The sequence below is a fragment of the Barbus barbus genome, assembly GCF_936440315.1.
Source record: "Barbus barbus genome assembly, chromosome: 2".
NCBI classification, from domain to species: Eukaryota; Metazoa; Chordata; class Actinopteri; order Cypriniformes; family Cyprinidae; genus Barbus; species Barbus barbus.
In genome coordinates this window covers 35,280,828-35,297,995 of record NC_136730.1, presented here as the reverse complement: position 1 = coordinate 35,297,995, position 17,168 = coordinate 35,280,828, and positions in this window count along the sequence as shown.

The following is a 17,168-nucleotide window of genomic DNA, read 5'->3' as shown; positions in this document are numbered from 1 at the left end:
ACAAACATGTCGACTGCTGTGCCATTCATCGTTAGCTTTGGATTTAAGGATAGATTATACAGTTGGTACATTAGTAAAACCATTACGCCTATGGAGAGTCCCGTAAACCACATAGTGTGTGTGTGTGTGTGTGTGTGCGTGTGCTTGAGTGCTTGCGTGTGAGAGAGTGTGTGACCAGTGTGGTCATTGAAAATGTGTTCAGATATATATTCTTCACAGAAAATGAGCCAAGGCCAATGAGTCTGAGTTTGAAAAAATAATTAATTGTATAATTTTTCTCTCGATAAAAAATGAAAACGGGTCCTACAGATCCGAACACCATACAAGGGTTAATTGCCAAACTTGTGGTGGTCGATTAACGTAAGTTAATCATTTACGTGCCGCTGGTTTCCATCACGTTAATTAACGTTGTCTGCAAACAGGTTACAGGATTATTGTTGATCATGTAACATTACACTGGTTTGAGAGTTTGGGATGTGTTGACTTACAGTAGTTTATAAACTATGATTAGTTGCATTTTCATTGCCATTTAAGTGAAATTATTGAACTTAAATATACAAGCTTGATAAAAATGATCATTCTAAAGAAAATTTCAGATGGCTTTTGCATCTGAACTCTTCATATATTTCACATCGTTTGGTTTGTTGCAATAGTGTTTTGCATTTAGCTACAATGTGATGTTTGACCATATTAAGTCTTTCTTAATTTTTGGTCTGTACTGTACTGTGTGTTCATGCTACAAAATACAGATAATATTAACTTAAAAGTAAAGCATTCTTGGTGTTTTTGTCATGTTGCAATAGCCTGTTTACACTGATTATATACCAAAATCAAAGTTGATACTGTATGCTGATAGATAAAGGAGTCATAATAAAATATTACATGCTTTGAATTCCTTATATATAGCTATGCAGTGTTGGATGGGTCGCTGTACATGATGCAACACTTATTATAACCAGAGACTTAATATAATAAAGAGACTTGAACTCAGGTGAATGTGATCGTTGTGATTGGGAGGTGGCAGAGCCTGGCATGTCTGTAACATTACCCCCCTCTCCACGGCCCGCTCCCGAGGGCCGAGGACCCCGACGCCGTGGTGGTCTGCCTCTACCTCTGGGTGCGGGGCGATCAGGATGGTTGAAGTGGAACTCCTCAAGGAGGATCGGGTCCAATACATCATCTCGGGGTACCCACGATCTCTCCTCGGGGCCGTATCCCTCCCAGTCGATGAGGTATTCTAGATGACCGCCTCGGCGTCGGGAGTCCAATATCTCCTTGATCTGGTAGATGGTTCCTTCCTCTAGGATTAATGGGAGAGGGGGCTCTGCCGGAGGGCCAGGCTCTGTGGAGAGAGGAACAGAGGGGTGATAAGGCTTCAATAATGAGACGTGAAAGGTAGGGTGGATCTTGTACCGGGGAGGGAGCTGAAGTTGGTAGGTGACAGGGTTAAGTTGTTTGACAATGGGGAAGGGACCAACAAATCTGGGACTTAGTTTCTTGCAGGGTAGGCGCATCCTGATGTCCCTCGTAGATAGCCAGACCTTCTGACCAGGATGGTAAACGGGAGCTTCTGATCTACGAAGGTCCGCGGTCATTCTGCGCCTACGCACTGCCCTCTGAAGGTGGTGGTGAGCGGCGTCCCAGACCCTCTCGCTCTCCCGGAACCAGAAATCCACAGAAGGCACATCCGAGGGGTCACCTGACCAGGGGAACATTGGTGGCTGGTAACCGAGTATGCACTGAAATGGGGTTAAACCAGTGGTAGGCTGGGGAAGGGAGTTCTGGGCATACTCGGCCCAGCCAATGAACTGGTTCCAGGAGTTCTGGTGGCCATGGCAGAAGGTTCGGAGGAAACGGGCCACCTCCTGGATCTTCCGTTCTGTCTGCCCGTTAGTTTGGGGATGGTAGCCCGATGAGAAACTGACGGCCACACCTAGGAGTTTGAAAAAGGATCTCCACACTCGAGAAATAAACTGGGGTCCACGATCCGAGACAATGTCTTCTGGGATCCCAAAGTAACGGAAGACGTGGTTGAACAATAATTCTGCTGTAGTTAAGGCGGTGGGCAGATTTCTGAGCGGGAGTAGCCGGCATGCCTTGGAGAATCTGTCGACAACGACTAGAATACAGGTGTTGCCGTCGGATGGAGGCAGATCCGTGACGAAGTCTACTCCTAGGTGCGACCAGGGGCGATTTGGAACGGGTAAAGGGAGGAGCTTGCCTGCTGGAAGTCGGCGAGGGTTCTTAGCCATGGCACAATCTGCACAACCTTGAACGAACCTCCGAACATCCCTGGCCATGTTGGGCCACCAGAAGCTGTCTCAAAGCAGCGAGAGGGTGTTGTTGGCCCCTGGGTGGCCAGTGCCCAGAGATGTGTGAGCAGAGTGAATTAGCAGGGTGCGTTGGGACCTGGGGATGTATTGTAGTTCCGGAGGACAGCCCGGCGGCGGATTCGTGGGAACATTGGTGGAGGGAGCTGAGTCGGTGTCCCATTGGATGGGGCGAACGAATATCTGTTTAGGGAGCACGGGTTCAGGGTTTTCAAGGTTATCCTCCTGGGTGTCAAATTGGCGTGAAAGGGCGTCAGCCTTTACGTTCTTGGATCCAGGGCGGTATGAGATGGAGAAGTTGAACCGCGTGAAGAAGAGTGCCCACCGGGCCTGACGGGGGTTTAGTCGTTTTGCTTCCCTGAGATATTGAAGGTTTTTGTGGTCGGTATAGACGGTGAATGGATGTTGGGCACCCTCCAACCAATGTCTCCACTCCTCTAGGGCTAGCTCGATGGCCAGAAGCTCCCTGTTGCCGATGTCATAGTTGCGCTCCGCCGGGCTGAGCTTACGGGAGAAGAAGGCACATGGATGGAGTCTGGATGGTGTTCCCTGCCGTTGGGATAGGACGGCGCCCACTCCTGACGTGGAGGCATCGACTTCTACAACGAACGGTTCCCTGGGGTCTGGGTGAATCAGGACTGGGGCCTTGGTGAATGCTTCCTTTAATTCTCGGAAGGCTTGGGTGGCTGCTGGGGTCCAGATAAGGGCTTTAGGCTTTCCTTGGAGCAGGTTGGTGAGAGGGCTGGAAATGGTACTGTAGTTCTGAATGAACCGGCGGTAGAAGTTTGCAAACCCCAGGAAACGTTGGAGTCCCTTGATGGTATCAGGAGTGGGCCAATCCCAAATCGCCCTCACCTTCCCCTCGTCCATCTGGATACCACTGCTGCTGATGTTGTAGCCCAGAAACTGCACTGAGGGAAGATGAAAGGAGCATTTTTCCGCCTTGAGGAACAGATTATACTCCCTCAGGCGTTGGAGGACCTCCGCAACGTGGCGACGATGTTCGGCCATACTCCGAGAGTAGATAAGGATGTCGTCGATATACACCAATACAAACTTGTGGAGAAACTCCCGGAGCACCTCGTGCATAAAGTCCTGGAATACGGAGGGGGCGTTAGTGGCCAGTGGGTGTCACAAACGCGGTCTTCCATTCGTCCCCCTCACGTATTCGGATCAGGTTGTAGGCGCTGCGGAGGTCCAGCTTGGTAAAGACAGTGGCACCTCGGAGATGTTCTAAAGCCGCTGGGACGAGGGGAAGTGGGTACCGGAACTTAACGGTAATTTGGTTAAGGGTTCGGTAGTCAATACAGGGCCGGAGCCCGCCGTCCTTCTTGGCTACGAAGAAGAAGCTCGATGAGGCAGGGGACGTGGAAGGGCGGATATAGCCTTGCTTGAGAGCCTCTTCAATGTACTCCTCCATGGCCTTCTGCTCAGGAATTGAAAGGGGATAGATGCGGCCGCGGGGCACTGACTCACCCGGATGGAGGTCTATGGCGCAATCCCAGGGACGGTGAGGTGGTAACTGTGAGGCTTTCTTGGGGCAAAAGACATCGTGGAAACTGCGGTAATAGGCAGGTATGTCTACCGATTGCTTTTCAGGGGGACTTTCAATAGACGTGGAATTCACTGCTAATTGGCCTGGTGGTACAGAGGTTGGTCTGGGGATTTCCGGGAAACATTGATCAAAGCAGGGAGTTCCCCATTTGAGTACCTCCCCACTTTGCCAGGAGATGGTGGGTTCATGCTGGAGGAACCACGGTCTGCCTAGAATGATGTCTACGGTGGAGCCCTCTAGGACTAATAGGCGGATATGTTCCGTATGCAAGGCTCCCACTTGCAGTCGTATGGGCACGGACCTTCGGTTGACATACCTGCGGCTTACGGTGTTCCAGTGACCGATTGGATCTGGTAACTCTGCGGTGTGGCGGTGGTGGCGAGGTGGAGCTGGTGGCAGAGGTTGCCCGAGATGAAGTTTCCTGCGGACCCGGTGTCGAGTAAGGCAGTGGCTGGAAGAGAGCATTGTGAGGAGAACCTTTATTGTCAGGGGTTTGACGTTTGAAATGTCTGTAGAGATCGCACTCACCCCCAGACGAGGTGGTCTTGTGGGACAGGTGGAGCGAAGATGTCCCCTTTCTCCGCAGTACAAGCAAAGGCCCTGGGCGAATCGGCGGGAACGTTCTTGGGCAGAGAGGCGGTAAGTATCGACCTGCATGGGTTCGGGAGTTACCTCCTGAGGGCGCTGTTCGGCCAAGCGAAAGGGAAACGAGCTGCGGCGGCAAGAGTCGGAGGATAATTCAGCCAGACAAGAGGTCATTCGAGAGGCACAGCGGATTGAATGTTGGATGAGACTCTCCAAGCCGAGAGAGTCATCGAACGCAGCCAACTGCAGGCGAAGATGGGGTTCCAAACCTTGTCGATAGGCGGCGAGGAGAGCACACTCGTTCCATCCGCTGGCTGCCACGAGAGTTCTGAACTGCAGGGCATACTCCTTGATGGGTAATGAACTCTGGCGTAAGCTATAGAGCTGATCGCTGATCGAGGAATCATAGACGGGCTTTCCAAAGACTTCCCGGAAATGTTGTATGAACGCCTGGGATGACTGAGTGACGTTACCGCCTTGTGCCCAGATGGTCTCCGCCCAACGAAGCGCCTGACCTCGGAGATGGGTGATAATGAAAGCGATCTTGGACTTCTCGGTAGGGTACAGGTGAGGCTGAAGTTCAAATGAAAGGGAACATTGCAAAAGGAACCCATTGCACTCCTCCGCCGAGCCTGAGTAGGGCGCTGGTTCGGCCATGGGGGTGGAGACCGTCGAAGGAGCGCTGATGCTGGAAGCGACCGCTGGAGCAGATGATGGAGCGGAGGTGAGGGTTTGCTTTAATAACTCCACCAATTCCTGGAAGGGGTCTGATGAACTCATGGTGGAGATGCTTGTTAAGGTCCGGTCTTCTGTTACAGAATGGAGGACACAAACGGTTAGCAGGTTCAGTTGAGTTTATTGAATGACTGAATGGTTGAGAGGTAAGCAGTGGTGATGAACCCGGGGCTGAATTCAGGAATTGACTGCGGTTCTCTTGATCTTTGACTTGCAGGTTCTCACGGGGAATCCAGGAGTGATCGGTGGCCACACACCCACACCGCAGCCTTGGGACAGGAACACGGAGATCTCGGAGCAGACTTGGAACAGGATCCTGGGAACAGTTAATATACACAACGACAGGTAAGTAGTATCACAGCAATAGTGCAAAGGCTTGTGAGCGCTTTAGAAGTCATCTTCTCAAGAACGAGACCGGACATCTAGTGCTGGGTGGTGTGTGGCTTTATGCTAGGCGGTAATGAGGGACGTGATGCAGGACAGGTGAGTGTGATTAGAACTCAGGTGAATGTGATCGTTGTGATTGGGAGGTGGCAGAGCCTGGCATGTCTGTAACACCCAGTACCTTTCATGCAAATTACCTTCTGTCCCAAAAGGTGTTAACTTGACTTGATCAAAGCAAATTCCAATTGTTAGTTCCTGTCTCCATTTCGGGTGATGTTTATCTTGGTCAGGGTACTTAAGGAAATGTGGCAAAAGGATCGGGGCGATTCTGTAGCCAGAAGCCCGTAGTGTGTGTCTCAATACTTTACACTATGTATTTCTATAAAGTCAGGTATGCATCCTTTACTTGTAGATTTATCTTTGAGAATTCAATGTTTTGTATTGAGATGATTTGATCTCTTTGAATTGGCTATGTAATTGACATAACACATACAGTATTTACCTGACTGATAATAAATTGTTACATTTGACCTTATTCTATTTTACTCTGTAATTACTGACTCTAGTAGATTACGTTGCATCCTTGTTAGAGACATGAGCAACCGAATGAACGAGTAAATATAAAGTCAAGAGTTAACTAGAATAATCAAATATCAGAAGAATACTAATTAGAAATAGACAAGCAATCAATTTGTATTTCAAGCTAAATACGAGGTCATAATAAAATGGAGTCAGATTAAATAATAAAATGGAGTCAGATTAGAGTTTAATTTAAATTGAAGAACTTTGCACATTGAAAAAAGCAGGAAACCTTCATCCACAATTGGATACCTTCTTTGGGCCAAATGTGTGGACCTTACACAGCTTTAAGTGATCTGATTTGGGCAAATTAATTGAAGATCTGATTTGTCACATGAGAAGTTAAACGAGCATTTCCAGACTCTTGCTTCTTAGACAGATGTGTTCAATAAAAATCAACACGGAAAGAAAGGCAGACAATGAGGTGTGGACAGATATCATGTACTGTTAGAACGGGAAGAGACAGCACCGATTTGTAAAGATTAATAAAGAATACAATGGACTTAATAAACTTTATGATATAAACACTCTGACTACTTACAATGGGAACAATCTGCATGAGAGTTAAAGCAAAGGCCAATGACAGCAGTAGGAGTAAAAGTTGTAGAATTTTGTATGAGTACGCTTGTACAATATCATATGAATTTGCTGATTTGATAAATTGTATGAATTATTACTACTTCAACATGACACTTTGTTGAGGGTTCTTCATGACGGGGCCGTGGGGTATGTAAACCAAAGTTAAAGTAACATCAAATGCTGTGCAAATAGTCAAGGTGCTCAGCAACACAGATGTACCATTGGAAGTGTTTTCCTTTGCAGCTTTTGGTCTTCTCCATAAACGCACAGTATGGCCAAATTCAAATCCCATGACAGGCCTTCCTTTGGTCTTCCCTTTCAACTGAAACGAAGAGAAATATATACATGTTGAGACAGTGTGTTAAAAATGACCAAAGTAAACAAAATATTTGAGAGGAAGGACTATAAGGAAACATATGATCAACACATAATATAAGGATGTGTTCATTAAAGCAAATCAGTTATTACTAAAAGTGTTCAACAAAACCTAGCTGTGAAGGGTTGAACCTTTGAAGGACTTGTTCAGCCTTCTTGGCAGCTTCTTCAAGATCAGTATTTGGAGCTTCGAGTTCAAGTTCCCTGTTAATTCCTGCAGCTTTCTGAAAGAACAGGTCAAAATTTCATTCTGAGTTTTAAAAATATACCATCACAGAAAGAGAGCAAAATATGTGTAAATTAATTACGGATTACAGTTTGGAAAAATAGGAAAGGAAAAGCTGAGAGAAAGAGAGAGAGAGAAAGAGAGAGAGAGAGAACCTTTACAATAGATGGCTTCTTAAAACAGCTGCTGGAGTATGTGATCTGACTTAACTACAAGACAGAAAAAAATATTGAATTACAATTACTTTACAAAAACATATTAAAGGCGTAGAAAGCATTGTAGTTACTGTGCTTTAAAAAATAGTATACAATAAAAACAGTTACCGTGGTAAAAACATGGTACGTATTGTTGTTCCTGTGCTTTAACTACAAATACCACAGTAAAACTACGGTTACTGAGGTAAACTTAAAGTATCAAGGTTATTGTGCTTTAACTACAACTACCACAGTAAAATACGGTTACTGAGGTAAACTCATAGTAAATATCGAGGTTACTGTGCTTTCACTACAAATACCACAGTAAATCTACGATTACTGAGGTAAACTCATAGTAAATATCGAGGTTATTGTGCTTTCACTACAAATACCACAGTAAAATACGGTTATTGAGGTAAACTCATAATATCGAGGTTATTGTGCTTTCACTACAAATACCACAGTAAATATGGTTACTGTGGTAAACTCATAGTAAATTTTGAAGTTATTGTGCTTTAACTACAAATACCAAAGTAAAACTACGGTTACTGAGGTAAACTCATAGAATATATCGAGGTTATTGTGATTAACTACAAATACCACAGTAAAACTACGGTTACTGAGGTAAACTCATAGTAAATATCGAAGTTATTGTGCTTTAACTACAAAAACCACAGTAAAACTACGGTTACTGAGGTAAACTCATAGTAAATATGGAGGTTATTGTGTTTAACTACAAATACCAAAGTAAAACTACGATTACTGAGGTAAACTAATAGTAAATATCGAGGTTATTGTGTTTAACAAATACCACAGTAAAACTACAGTTACTGAGGTAAACTCATAGTAAATATAGAGGTTACTGTGCTTTCACTACAAATACCACAGTAAAATACGGTTACTGTGGTAAACTCATAGTAAATTTTGAAGTTATTGTGCTTTAACTACAAATACCAAAGTAAAACTATGGTTACGGTGGGAGAAGCATGGTATATTTTGTGGTTACTGTGCATTGACTACACATGACATGGTTACTATGGTAAACATATGGTAAATGTGTGGACATTTTACACGATCCCTTTTGGATTGGATTGGATTCAATTTATTGTCATTGCACATGTAGGTACAAGGCAACGAAATGCTATAGAGAAGAAGAATACAGCACAAGATGAGAAAAGAAAGGAGAAAAAAATAATCCCCACACTATGCTCCTAAACGGGAGTACAGTGTGAGAACAGACAAAAACCTCAGCATAGAGCACAATCAATACAGGAACACACAACTTGCAGTAGGGTGAGAGTAATCCAGTTCAGACGAACAGCCATCCGGTCTGCAGCCATTACAGCGCCAACACAGACCCGTTTATCAGACTGATGGGAAGAAGCGGCAAAGGCGTTGGATCGGGGTAATGGGAGGTGAATGAATATCTGTATGTATGAGCGTATGAGTGTGTGTATGTGTAAGTTTGTGTGCTTAGAGATCCGCCGCGCTGGCATTCCAAACAAGTTGTCTCAGTCCGCAGATTTGTGGTGCGACATAGCAATTGTCATGGAAACGACCTTGGAACCCAAACGCTCGACAATCACAAAGTGTCTGTTGAGGGGGGAGGGAAGAAAGAGCGTCTCCCTGCAGCATTCATCTGGGGAGTTAGATTCCAGAGCAACCTTGCCAAGCTGTCTGTTGTTTTGGGAAGCCGAAAAGAGATAAGATTGTTTGGTCTTTGGGCGAACAGCTGCCTTCTAATTTCACAGCGATTCTCATTGTCCATTCTGATCTCCTTGTCCATCAATTTTTCTTTCCAAAGCCGAGAGCTTAGCCGTGATCGAATCCATATTGCGATTAATAGTCTCTGTCTCAGAGCCGATGTAGAAGATTTTTATTAGTCAAAATATGAATTAACCAAGTATAATTAATGTGAATTTAACCACTTGTGTATTAAGCTATATTTCCAATATAAGCATATGCCTGTGTGTTAAGGGCTTGCATAGAGGGCATGTTCAGACCCTTATGATGGAAAACATATGCGGAAATACAAAGAAGGCTTCTTTCCTTAAACACGTCTAGGAGCCCCTTCTCTCTAGGGAAAGAACATATGTATAAATATTGCCAAAAAAGGAAATATGCACATGTATGAAATGTTCTGAACACGCCTAGAAACTAGACTATATAAAGAGAAACTCAGAAAACATCGAGAGGGCTGTTCTGCAGAAAATTCCTCGGCTTTATTGTCTTGTTATAATAAAGTCTATTTTCTGGCATCAAAACCCCACAAGGCTCTGAGAGTGATTCTTCAGAAAGAAGGGAAACCACCACATTTGGCGTCACGAACAGGATGGAAAGGAGCAGAGGGTGAAAGACCGCGTTGAGCTTGCTGGCGGACAGCACAAATTAAGTGGCCACAGGTAAGCAGTTTATGCTTATATAATTTGTTTGCCAGTTGGCCCTTTGTGGTAAGATCTCTTAAAAATTGCTCTTCCAAATTTAAAGAACCAAAAGAAAAGAAAGGGGTTTTGATTCCAGAAGAAATAATTGGATGCACAGATCTGTTTTACTGTTAATAGGGCCTTTGATGGATAGCAGTGAATTAGGGCAGATTGTGTATGCAAAAATCTGTGTTTACTGTCAAGAGGGCCTTGATGGATGACGTAAACGTTGAGCAGATATACATTGCATGCAATGGTCTGTGTTTATTGTTTAATGGTCCTTGAGGATAACATTAAACGTTAAGCAGATAAAGTAGAGAAAAGCGCGCAAAGTCCTTAGGATAAGGCAAAAATCCTGCAGGGTGCTGTTTTTTCTGTGTTGAGGAAGTGCATCAGAAAAAAAAGTGAGCAGTTCAGACGCAGGTCGTTCAAGAGGAGCGTAGTGTAGTTTTGTCTGTGTCTGTGTTTGTGTCTATGTTTGTGTCTGAGTGAATGATTGAGGTTGTATGAAAAATAAATAAATTCCGTATTGGGTGGGCAGGAGCTGCGCCCCCCTTCTGGAAATTCCCTTGAGGGGGACGAGGCTGGTGCGCGCCTGAGAGGAATGATTGACTGCATGAACCCTAAAAATAAAGGGGCATAGAATTAAATAATGAACCCTATAAAAATAAAGGGGCATAGAATTAAATAATGAACCCTATATAAATAAAGGGACACTGAATGAAAGAATGAACCCTGAGTAATAAAGGGACTGGAAGGAGTGAATGTGATTAGGAAACATTTGTATCAATAAAGATCTTTTATATGTTTATACGTTTTAGAGCTCTGTGTGATTGAACAGGAGAACATTTCTGAGATCAAAGCAGCAGAAGTAAGATCTAGGCATTATGTAAAAAATAAAATAAAATCAAATAAAATCAACCTGCAAGGGTGGACAAAAGAATTGAAGGAAAAATAAATATAAATATTATTTTTAGTAGTTTTGGATATTGAGTGAATATATAATAGAGCTGAAACTATTAACTCATACAGAAAGTGTACATGCATCAGAAAGAATAAAAAAAAAACTAAGTTTAAGGATGCAGGTCACAAAGAGGAGAGTATTGGATAAAATAGTTAAATTAAGTGGGAAAAATAGTAAGTAAGCTATAAAGAAATATATATAGAATCTTAACTATTGGATTGTAAGATTATAGAAAAGTATGGCAGCCACTCCGGTGGAATTATTAGGATTAAAATATCCATTGTGTAAAGAATTGATAACTAAGGTCTCAAACAAATGGCAGAAGAGAACTAAGAATATGATGACAAAATGGCCAAAGGAAGGGACATTTGATGTAGCATTGTGTGAGGAAATGGAAACTCTGATACAAAACTATAAAACTAAAAGTATCAGTAAAAAAAAGAGAAAAGAGAGAAGCAAAAAGGGAAAAAGAGAACGAAGTGTTAGCCATGTTTAAAAAGGAAGGGAATGATGCATTAAAAGGTATAAAACAGGCAAGGAGGATGCTTAAGGAGGCAGACAAAGAAACAAAGAAAAAGGAAATGTTGTTTTCTAAACCTCCCCCATATCTGCCCCCAAAGGGACAGTTACCTATTCTTAAGGGTACGGTAGAAGTGTTAGGAGAAATGCAGATGGAAGGGCAAGTAGAATTGGAAGAAAAAAAAGAACCAGATGTAAAGACAAAGAGGCGACAGGGAAAAAAGAGTGAAGGATATTTACCGATGGATTGTTATAGACAGGCACGCATTAGAAATGATGAAAACAAACCAGGAAGGCAAAACAGAATATGAGGACGTGTTAGAAGAGATGAGGAGAAAGGATTGGGAAATGGGAGCACAAGCAAAGGTTATGAAAGAAGGAATAGAGGGAGAAATAAGCTGTTTGACAGCAGTGAGGATGTGAATGAAGATGAGGAGTCATTTGATAAAGGAAAATGGAGCAGAGAAAGAGGGGCTCTGAGACCACTGGCTGCACAATTTCCAATTTTAATCAAGGGTGCACAGGGACAGTATGTCCCCTGGGCCACACAGGACCTCGAGGGGCTGGTCACTCGCCTCCCAGATATTCATGAGGGGGCTGGAAAGTGGATTAAGGTATTCGAAGAAGAAACTATGGGCAAACATTTAGCTGTGGGGGACATTAAAGCACTTCTAGCAAAGATTTTGAGAGGAGCAAAGATGGAAGAAATTCTCCAAGCATCTAATCTAAACAGAGCTGTGGACTCTCACTACATGCATGGAACTGTTTTTGATGCATTCCGTCCAGCAGTATGGCAAGCACTGCGAGCAGAGTACCCGATCAGACTAGACCCTAAATCATTAAAGGGAGAACAGCTGGGGGAAGCAGAAAATCCAACCATATATGTTCAAAGACATTTAAAAAGATGGAAACAAGAGACTGAAGGGAATCCAGAAGGAGACCCATTAATGGCTACACTGTTTAGAAATGCTGTGATTGATGCCATGCCACAAGCTGTAAAGAGCAGGCTAGAGGACGTGGTTGGCTTAAACTCTAAAACACACAAAGAGTTCTGTGACCATGTGTCCCATGCAGTAGAGCAGCATAGAAAAAATGAACAGAGGCTCAAGACCCAAGAGAAAGGCTACAGAGAAAATTAACTCAGTTACAACTTGAGGAACTGACAAAAATTAACAAGAAAAACTTTCAAGCTCCAATAAAGAAAGACGAATCAGAATAAATGTCATTGATGTCTCTAATAAATACTCCTCAAGCAGCTATTCAGCCAAGCCCACCTGCAGCGGTCCCTCCAAATGCACACCACATTCCTGTACCCATCATTAATGTCTATACTCAACAACCAGAGACAATGGGATGGAAAAGAAAACCAGTACAAAGAGGACAGAGAGGAAGAGGCAAGCCGTACACTGGTCCTCCAGGAGTGTGCTGGGCATGTGAACAATTCGGACATAACAGAATTGATTGTCCTACCAATCCATGGCAACAGCCACCTCGGGGTGGAAGGGGGGGGAGTTGGCAGCGGCCCACCCGTGGTCCATCACAGGGCCCAGTAAACCCTCGGGGAGGTCCAAATCAAGGCTATTAGGGGTGCCCAGAGAATCCTACAGGGGAGAGTCAGCTTCTACTTTGACAACTAAAGCTGATCAAGAGCCTATTCTGCAAATTAAGATAGAGGGAAAAGACACACCAGTTATACATGTGTAAATACAAATTATGCCTCACATCTCCCCTTGTCTGGAAAATTTGCAAAGATAATAGAATTATCGGGACAAATACAGCTAATTCCAATGACAGCTCCAGTGTGTCTACAAACTAAAAATAAAAGCATAACAATGTGCCCATTCTTGTGTCAAATCAGACTACTGTTAATTTGTTAGGGAGAGATGTATTATGTAAATTGGGGCTACAAATGTTCTCCAGAAGGAGTCTATATAGACACAATTGGAGTAGAAACTCAGATGATGGTTGTAGAACCAAAAGCAAATGTTTATTGGATAGGACAAATAGAACTAGATGTGAGACAAACAGTCAATAAGTGGGGAAAGTTTATTGAAGCTCAGTTACCAGAAGCACAGATACCAAAATCAAAATTTCATTGGACAATGATGTTTGATCCCGAAAGAGATGAAAAAGTAGAACAAAGATGGTAGGAAGAAACAAAAGGACAACAAATTGAAATAGTCTCACAGTACATAATAATAGGTAAACAGGGAGCAGCTTTAAATATGCCAGATTGTGAATTTGTGAAAAAATGGTTCAATGTAACTGATTCTGTCCCACATATTGCAGTATATGTAGGAAATAATTGGGAAGCAAAAGATTTAGGACTAATGATGAAAGAAGCAGAAAAAAGCAAATGGGAACCAACAGAACATATGTTAATATTTCACTCAGCTGACAAAAATCACATCAAAATTTTGTGCAACTAGTTTGATGGGAATTCCTCAGGAAGTGATTATTAGTCAAAAGAAACTGACGCAGATGTCTGCAACATCTGAATTGATAGACACTCCTGACACTGAATTATTTAAAGAAGTAGAACAACAGGTACCAACTGAACTATGGTCTCAACATGACTCAGATATAGGATTAATAAAATCAGCAAACCCAGCAAGAGTACAACTTAAGCCAGATGCACATCTACCCAGAAAATTGCAATACCCTTTGTGTCCTGATGCTGAAGCAGGTATAAAAAACACTATTGAAGGGTTAGTGAAGGCAGAAGTATTAATAGAAATAACTAGTCATTGTAACACTCCAATTATGTCTGTGATTAAAGCAGACAACAACAGGAGGCGTCTTATGCATGACGTACGAACAATCAATGAAATAGTAGAAGATATGCCCGCAGAGGTACCAAACCCACACACCCTACTGACGAATGTCCCTCCTGATGCAAAATACTTTACAGTAATTAATCTCTGTTCGGCCTACTTCAGTGTTCCACCAGCAGAAGAGAGTAGATATTTATTTGCATTTACATATGCTGGTAAACATTATACCAAAATCCCATAAGGGTTTAAACATCCGACACATTTATTCAATCGAATTTTAAAAGGCAAAATTAGAAGGTATTATGATAGACAGACAGACATCGGTGCTTGACTCACCAATCAGATAAAAATGAAGCTGGATTTGGCATAGTGTGGGTTAATTTTATTAACCAACTAAGGGAAAATGCACAACTGAATTATTGACAACAATGCTGAACTCTTTGGGGAAATAATGAAAAAAATAAAACATAAAAAGAGAAAACAAGATGTCTAATTGAAAATATATGGCAGATAAAATAAAAAATATTGGTCAATCCAGTTTGTTTAATAATAATGGACAAGGGTTAGTTTGAATATTATAATAATAATAGTAAATAAATTTAACTCCAATGATCCTAAATCATGAAATCACAAATGCTGTCATCGCTGAGAGTGACAAGATAGAAAATTGGCAATGAATCCTAAATTATGCAGAGATATCCAATCCTTTTCTCAAAGTAGCTCATGACCAATAATACAAATGTATGATTAAAATTTTACTTACACAAACAAGAGACATTTTAAAAATTACAATTGATTCTATCAATTGCACAATGCCTAAAACAATTATACTAAACCAATTAATCTATTAGATTTTGTTAGAGGACAAACAAAAATAAGTTTATACTGCGGTATTAAATTAATCTTTATGGTGACGGACATTGTCCAGTTGCATATAACATTTAGACAGTATGTAGGATGCTGCCAGGTCTATACTCAATATAGTCTAATAAGAAAAGTCATGTTATCATATTCGAAATCTGTGGCAATCTAAAACCATTCATTTCACAATCAACTGAACTCTCAAGAAAAAATATGTTTTTGACCAAAAGGAGAGTGTGAAAAAGTGTGAAAACGTATGAATGATGGTGTTATGGAGTGAAAGAAGGTGTCTGACGAGACACTGAGGCAAATCAATTATTTTGCCTAAACAGCTGTATGCAAATTCTAATATGTGGGCCCACAGGGCAAAAAATGCCCAGTAAAATAATGACCATGGATGAATATGGCTAAGTTTCCTGGTCAATACCTAGGTTATTGTTGTGGCAGAAAGAAAAACAGTGCCACACTTGCGCATAACATGGGAAGGCAAAGCAAGCAAGCTTGCTCTGTCCACCCCACAAATAACTTTCTTTCCACTTTCACTTTTCAGCATATCATGATGGAGCTGATTATGTCTCAAAAGGGTAAAATATTGTATTTCTGAATATTAAATCACTAACAAAAAGTGTGAAGGTTTCTATTTACAGGTTACAGCAGTTCTACCAAGACCAGGGAATGGTTTGCTCCACCATTAAGAACCAGTGAATACAGTAATGGTCTGGAGGGAGAATCTTGCATTGATCAGCAACATGGTTGGAAAGTGATACCTGGGTCCACATCGCTCACCTTTAAAATACGACGACCAGCTTCAACAATCCCACACAACAAGAAGTGAGGGATGAAGGGCGTGCTAGTAACGACCCTCCCTTGCCAACGAGGGAAAGACCAATGCAACGACTCGTAAAGAGTAACCCTGGTGAAGATGGAACATTGATGGGAGCATGGTTTGCTAAACTGGGAATGTTTTTAGAAGTTGCCATATACATAGGAGGATTATTATTTTGTTGTGTACTACCCATATTAAGAACATTAATCGTTAATACTACTGTTAAGCAAATGAAAGTGATAAAAGTCCAAAATATAGTCAAATGATTACAGAAAAGACCCTATATGAATATTATGACGGATGGCTAAACAAGCTAAACTTAAATGAGAAAAATTTGGATGTTAGTTCCAGTAACTCCGATGACAACGACGAAGAGGTATAAAGATGAACCTTACCCTGGGTGTAAGAGCTAGTCTAACCTCAGCCCAAGGGTGGCCCGCTACTGAGCTGAAGATCAACTATGTTATTGTGATGTTACAACTTTTATGTTTTGATGTTTAATTCTATTGTCTTTTATACATAACTATGACAACCATAGGCAAGCGCTGAACCAATTACATGCTCATGCTTTTAACATTGTTTTATATTAGATAAGGGGTTACGGAGATGGGATCTTTTACTCCTTCCTAGTCAAGTGTGGGGACAGAGGTTTGGTCCTGTTGCTCCGCCAGAATGCTGCTGCATAATCTAGTCATTGATAAGACTGGGTGACTTATTTAGTTGCTAGTTAATGTTAACTGATGAGGCTGAATTATGAAGTAGCATTCTGGGTGAAAATAAGCAAATGTGAGACTTAATAAGTCTCAAAGGGGGAATATGTAGAAGATTTTTATTAGTCAAAATATGAATTAACCAAGTATAATTAATGTGAATTTAACCACTTGTGTATTAAGCTATATTTCCAATATAAGCATATGCCTGTGTGTTAAGGGCTCGCATAGAGGGCACGTTCAGACCCTTATGATGGAAAACATATGCGGAAATACAAAGAAGGCTTCTTTCCTTAAACACGTCTAGGAGCCCCTTCTCTCTAGGGAAATAACATATGTATAAATATTGCCAAAAAAGGAAATATGCACATGTATGAAATGTTCTGAACACGCCTAGAAACTAGACTATATAAAGAGAAACTCAGAAAACATCGAGAGGGCTGTTCTGCAGAAAATTCCTCGGCTTTATTGTCTTGTTATAATAAAGTCTATTTTCTGGCATCAAAACCCCACAAGGCTCTGAGAGTGATTCTTCAGAAAGAAGGGAAA